This window comes from Lepisma saccharinum, unplaced genomic scaffold (genome assembly GCF_977018435.1).
Source record: "Lepisma saccharinum unplaced genomic scaffold, izLepSacc3.1 HAP1_SCAFFOLD_457, whole genome shotgun sequence".
NCBI classification, from domain to species: domain Eukaryota; kingdom Metazoa; phylum Arthropoda; class Insecta; order Zygentoma; family Lepismatidae; genus Lepisma; species Lepisma saccharinum.
Genome location: NW_028143152.1, coordinates 208,127 through 215,466, shown reverse-complemented (window position 1 = coordinate 215,466; position 7,340 = coordinate 208,127).

Genomic DNA, 7,340 nt, shown 5'->3' with positions numbered 1-7,340 from the left:
AACCTGTGCACATGCTCAAAGAACTGTGAAACAACATTTTACAATCTTCCTTGCTTTGTATCATATGTGCGCTCTTTGGTTCTTCTCACGTTTTCTGCAATAAACAGGGTTAAACAGGGTACGTGGATGTCTTTCTTGTGTGTTCAACATGTGTCTGTGCTACCACAACTAGTTTGTTTCAGTGCTGTATCGTGGGGCACCAAAACTTCTATTATCCTTAATTTATGAGCATGAGTGTAGAATAGGGAGGGGAACTTGGAAAATGAATACATCACATTTAATTGAAGAAGATTTTAGATTTGGCTTTGACAAACAGTGGGGAAAATGGACTAAGAGATCATTATATGAACAAAATATTAATAATGGTGGACAGAAATTTTTAAACCAAATTTGCAAAGATATTGTAAACAATACTCCTGGGAAAAACAACACGAATGGTATAATGAATTTAATTTCCATTATGCAGTATTACATGAACTATATAAGAAAAAGAAAAACGACAGGGACACGCAAACGAAAATTAAAAAAGTAAAAGCACAACTACTGCGCCTACAGGCAACAAAAGTAGAAGGAATACGTATACACAGTGCGCTCCCCAACATAGAAATTGAAGAAGAAATAAATTTAGTTCACGTAACAAATATATATCAGCGACAAAAACAGAGTCTGATAACAGAACTGCAGGATAATCATGGAGTAGGCCATAATGAGGTGAACCAAATACAACAAATAGTGTATAAATATTTGGAAAATAAATATTCAAACTCATATCAAAATAATGAGAAGGCTAGTGATGAATCCCCTTATATAACTTCTGACGGGCTTCCTCAACTAGACTTCCGCCCATCCATATCCTTCAATGAAATCCAGATGCTCTTTTATTCCCTCTGAAGAACACGCTGTTCTTTCACTCAGCTGACCTTCGCCGGAAATTGATATTAGATCACAACCTTCCTCCTCTGCTCGACATCTTTATTCAGGAACTAACAATCCTCGTTTGGTATTGTTCCATTTTTCATCATCTGGTTACAGTCAGGGCTATACCTCTGCTCCTTCATTATCTTCCTTCCTTTCATGATTTCCTATCCCTATCCTCTCTCGTCTCACCTTACACCTTAACGGTCTTTCGAAGTGATGATTACTTTTTTACAATAACAGTAACTCTAACGCTGTTATTTCTTTAAATAAGTAACTGTATACGCACCAGCTTACTCACGATTGCTTTTCAGAGTAGGCTAGAGTTGTAAACGTGACTGTAACATAGATACAAAGGTGAGTGACTGGATGCACTATAAAATATTTCGTAATTCACATTTTTACTCTTCGTTTGAATGTTGTTTAAGGATAAAATGATAAACGGGGGTCATTTTAAGAGTGGTATTTAACCTTGGGCTTTTCCCTAGCTCTTTGCTACTTTCATTTGAAAACTTTTATTATTTAAAATAATCGGGAGGAGCTGTAGCCCCATCAGCTTCCACTTGCATACGCCAGATATTGTATGAGGGGAAAAAATGGGGTTACTTTTACATATAATGTTCTTTACCTTTTGCAATACCATGAAATAAATTTTCGCCTGAAACAATGGGCGATTTTTTATTATTACCGATAACAGAATTATGCGTTAATGTTTAAGTTGTGTTCGGGGATTTTCCTCTCTCTCTCTCTCTCTCTCTCTCTCTCTCTCTCTCTCTCTCTCTGCCCCCCCTCTCTGTGTGTGTGTGTGTGTGCGTGTGTGTGTTATTTATGTGAACCCCCTCAAATCTATTGGAAGTGGACGTCACTCACCTTAAGACGGAAGACACATCTGGACACTGGATCTTTCATTTCGTTATGCCTATATTTTTACTTGCAATATCATCTTTAACGTCAGTATGTTATTGAATGCATCAACTATACGTCCGAGTAAAGATTTTTCTGCCGATACTTTTAAAACATTTTTATTATTTCCTATACGGTATTAACGTCAACAATGTGATTCCTGATGAGCGACAACAAAGGGACAAAGTCCTGACATTTCCATGGATGTGATTAGATAGACAGGATCCGACAAAATTTTCAGTAGCAATCTCACGGCTTATAATTTCCAAATTTATTGCTACAAAGATCGTTGCTCATTATTCAGCTGCTAAAAAAATGCATCGACAAAATCTCAGAAACAAAGAAGCTGGAAAAGCAAACGCAACTGTCCAGAGACGAGACGAAATGGAAACTGACGAAGATGATGTCCCCATGGCTGAACCTATTTTTGGATAATAAACCTTTTCGAGCAAGGCCTTATCTCTAGGAAGCTATCAACTCGCGGCAAGCCACGGCACCTAGCGACCTGTTGAGTGAGATGAGTCAAGGCAAAATGGATAATATACCATTTCCAGCTCCCACAAAAATAGACAATAATTAGGCTGGAGAGTTCAATGAACTAACTACGCACTGGTAATGATCAGGGTGGAAAATTCATACGAACTCAGGCTGGTACTGAACCTATTTCTCCCCCGATTCCAGGAGAAATAGATGTATGCAAATTGGCGCACAGTAGAACAGTACGGAAAGGAAGGGATGACCAAAGCAAAGATGTTGGACCAGTTCAACCACGACGGGGTTCAGGGCTGAGAGGATGCCCTTGAGGTCGTGCTGGCCATCCTGGTCAGCGAAAAGGACCTCGTTGAAAGTGGGGCAGGTTCTTCCACCCAAGAAACCCCCCGAACGTAGCAAAAGAGAGCGCCATATTGGCAATGCGCGAGTTGCAGAAAACCAAGCACTTTGAAGTGGACACCATCACTGAGCAGGTTCGTCGTTCCAACGATCACATGACAGACAAGCAGATCGGCGACACTCTTTACGCGCTTGTGGAGAGGCGATCTCATCAAGATTCAAGGTCGCTACGCCAGCAAAGAAAGTCTGGACGTCGGCTCTTGCTCCATGTTCAAGAAGGGTGGGAAGAGGACAATGGCGAGCGGAGGAAGAAGCAGCAAAAAATGCAAACTGGAGGGCGACAAAGCTGAGGACGAATCCGAACGGAATCAGAACCAGAAGATGTCATGTAATAAGATGAAGAACAATTCTGCTACTCGATGCTTTCACATCTAACAAACTACTATCCGATGCTACATTTTACATTCGAAACTTAAAAGCGATTACATTTTTTGTGAATTTCTTGCAATTAATCTCAATAAACTGGTCTCTTGCTTTGTAACTCTTGAATTATATTTTGTAGTGAATTGAAACTAAATTATGACACAGCACAATCAAACTGGAAAAAAATCTTATAATTTAAGAAATCTAATCTTGGTACGTCACTGGCTTCTGTTAATTTTGTAAAATACAACAAAGGCAATGTTTTTTATTGAAATGTATTCATTGATAAAATCACATTAAATATGCGTGGTGCTAAGTAAACTGCATCTGACAAACCAACTTTGGTTATTTCTTTCAAATTTAACATTACAGATAAACGATCATTTATAAGGTCTTGTAAGCCCGACCCTGTGGCCGAGTGGTTGGCGGCCCCTGTGGCGGAGTGGTTAGCACATCGCGCTACGACGCCAGGGGTCCCGGGTTCGATTCCCGGCTCGGCCATGGATGTTTGTGATTGTCTGTCCTGAAAAGTCTTGAAATTGAAATATGAATGAAATGATATGAGTGAATGAAGTGTGATGGGGGAAGCTTCCGCATAGGGGCTTTCCTTTAAAAAAAAAAAAAAAAAAAAAAGTGGTTAGCACTTCGCGCTGCGACGCCAAGGGTCCCGGGTTCGAATCCCGGTCGGGCTTCGTTGTTTGTGAATGTCCATTCATCAATTTCATCATTTCATCACTCATTTCCATCTTCGCAAATTAGCCAAGAGGCACAAAACGCGAAGTAAAATAAACTAAGTCAATCAATCAATCAATAAGGTCTTGTAACTGAATCTCACGTTTGATTTGAAAACATAAAAATTAATAATGAAAAGTAGAAAAGAAGAAAACTAACAAATAGAAGAATTGAACATAATTACCTCGTACTTCAATTTTACTATCTTTCAAGTTTTTATTTATTATTCATACTTATGGAACATCTTAATTGTCCCATTTAGTTTACGAATGCAGTGTACAAAGTTTGCTTTAAATCCACTTTATGTACAGATAGGCAAATCGCGATTATGACACAGTTTTAAAGTGGGTTCAGAACCAGTATGTGCCTCCACCGGGTATCAAACCCAGAATCTATCCATTACAGAACGAGAAAATGGTCAGGAGAGTGGTAAAACGCAACAACTTCTTTAAAAAAAAATACAATTGACTAAAGCGACTGATCATGGTCATACTGTAAATATATTATGGAAGACAATGAGTGAATCCTTGTCAGTTTTTTTAATTATGATTGATTGATTGATTTGCTTTATTTTACTTCGCTTCTTGTGCCACTTTTGGTTAATTTGCGAAGATGGGAATGAGTGATGATATGATGAAATTGATGAATGGACACTCACAAACATCCATGCCCAGGCCAGGATTCGAACCCAGGACCCCTGAGTCTTTTAATTAGTTTAATGTTGTCTTTTACTTACTGTTAATAATAACAACAATAACAATGAGCATGTATCATCCCCCCAAAAAAGAGTGTAAATATAGTATACATTTTCTGTGAATGCAGTCCAGGAACAGACAATGGAACCCCCCTCCCTCTAAAAGAGCAAAAGTTTAATGTGCACTCACTGCTTTCAACCCACAATTCATGCCAGCGTTACATTGTACTGTCCCATGACACAAGCGAAACTGATAAATGGTGTCTTGTTCCACACAGAGAATCAGGCCCGTAGCTAGGAATAGGCTAGGGGGGGGGACTGAAGCCTAGGGCGCCATTCAAAGGTGTTCTTATAAATAGCCTATATGTATATAACAAAGTCAGAATATGCGACGGAGAAATTTACACTTGGCAGACGTAAGGGGAGAAGAAGAACATACAAGTGTTACTCCATTGAAGATTTAGAAGTGATGAAGTAACCCCTAGACACTTCCTTTGGGAGTGCCACGTAAAAATAGATGTAACATTCAATTCGGTACATTTAAATTACAATTTTTTCTACTGAAAACAAACTGCACATTGTATTATTTATTTTAATTATTATTCTTAACCTTATTTTCTTTTATATTTTTTACACAATATCTTCTATATTCTGATAACACTGCTAGAATTTTCTCTTTCCCAAAGTAGTAATAATAGTACGTTTTTAAAATGTTCTTCTGACACTAAGATATAAAACTGAAGTATACTTAAGTATGATAAACATTCTTTTAAATCAGAGATGCAAACTGTGAGTCTTTAAATATAACCTACATTATTTTTCAACTTTTATTTTTTTTTAGTTTTCTTTGTTCTCTCATTTTAAATTTTGAAAATTTGTAGGATGTAAATATCACAAACAATGGCATGAGAAGAAAATATCTAGGGATGCACAAAAAATGTCGGTGCTTGGTAGTGTGGGGGGTGGGGTGTCGAAATATCTTTCTACGGGGCTGCATTAGAAGCATACATAAAATTTGTATCTTTATTTATTTATTTGAAATTGTTGTTATAGTAAATACCATATCATCATAAACGAATTTCTAAAAAAGTAAACTTTAATATCACAGGGTTACCTAGTCACTGCCATGGCGTCGCTTGTAGAGGAACGTCAGGTTGTTGATAAATATTGAATAGAAAAAAAAATATGTCATAATGATTATTGTTATACAACAATAATTATTATATACTAATGAAAATAAACCTTTATTGCAAATGTGTTACCATCACTATATTATTATCATTATTATATCCTTGGAGAGACTCCAACTAAATTCACCAAATAAGTGAATATCCAATGATACTGTATTTCATTATTTTTTAACATTTCATACAGTTAATGTACATACATTTGTGCACGAAAAAGTTTCAAGAAAAAGTTTTTAAAAGTTATATTTGTTTTGGAGTTTTCGTAATGTCGAATGAAACAAATTCACACGTAAAACCCACAAATATTAAGTTTCATCGAGTAACTTGAATTCACCCTTCCGGAAGTGGTAATATCTTCAGAGTTTGAGAACGTTTACGAAATTTGTTACGCATAGTCAACAAATCGGAGTTATCAGACTTGGGCCCACTTATAATATAATTCATATATTGCGTTTGTATATTTCCTTTTAGCGTTGGCTTTCTGCACGACGGGATCCGAACCCGCAACCAGTCGGCAATTCAATGCAATGGGTCATTGAGGTGGCATTCAAGGTATTTGACTAAAACGTACTGTACAGTAGGATGCATAAATATTACCTAGCAGGCTGTCCATCGCCATATTTGTTCTCTTTGTTTTACGCAATGAGATTTTCAGGTATTCATACAAAATGTCAAAAACAAGCTGCTGAAAACCTCTGCCCCAGCATACATAAGAATCCAGCCCTTAAATCCACGTAGCATTCGGACAAAGTTGAATGAAAATATAGATGGACAATTTGCCGAGCAATACTTGTGCATCGAACTGTACATGTTATGAATTTGGAACAAAAGCATCAAAATTATTCATATCATTAAGCCATGTAATTAAAATTGCTTGAAAAAAATATTTGTAAAGAATACCACACATGAGAGCTTACGTACCCTTGTCAAGTATTGAGACGACAAGTACATGTGTCTACAATAAGCTTTCTAATGTCAATTATTCATGGCAATTAATAAGGAGGTACTCTATCATGCTCACATTCACATAGTGAAAGAAATTGTACATAATATTAATTACACTCTTTTTCCCAACCACGCCCGTGACCTTTCACCATAAAATACTAGACCTTCGTCTGTTTTTTCTTCCTGTTGCTGTAGATATATTTACACAGCTGCCAATTTGAAAGTAAAGGTAATGAAAAGTGCAAATAACAGTCTATAATGGTTGCAAGTATTGAAGTATACACATTGCCAAGATGGACTCCTCTCACTTTGTTCTAAGTGACTGATTCTTATGTTAATTTACTACAACTTTTTATTTCTAAATGATAGCGTCGTTTGATAATTGTTATTAGGACCCGCAGTTTATATTGAAAGTAAGTTCACCTGCCAGAAAATGTAATGAACACCTTTCTCTTTCTCCTGCCCCATCTCCTTCCTCGTGCTCTTTCTTTATTCCTTTCTATAGAGCGTCTCAACCTTAAAAGTCAGTATGGGTTAAATGAAGCGAGGCGTTGCCAGATCAATAAACGGAGTCGCATCGAGTCTCTGTTAATTGCTAATGATTGCGACAAATTTACTTCCTTAATATCGTATAGGAAATCATCAAAATCTATGTATTTGATGCATTTTTGAAAAAAAAATCGATAGTTACCTCAAGATTTGCATGTAAA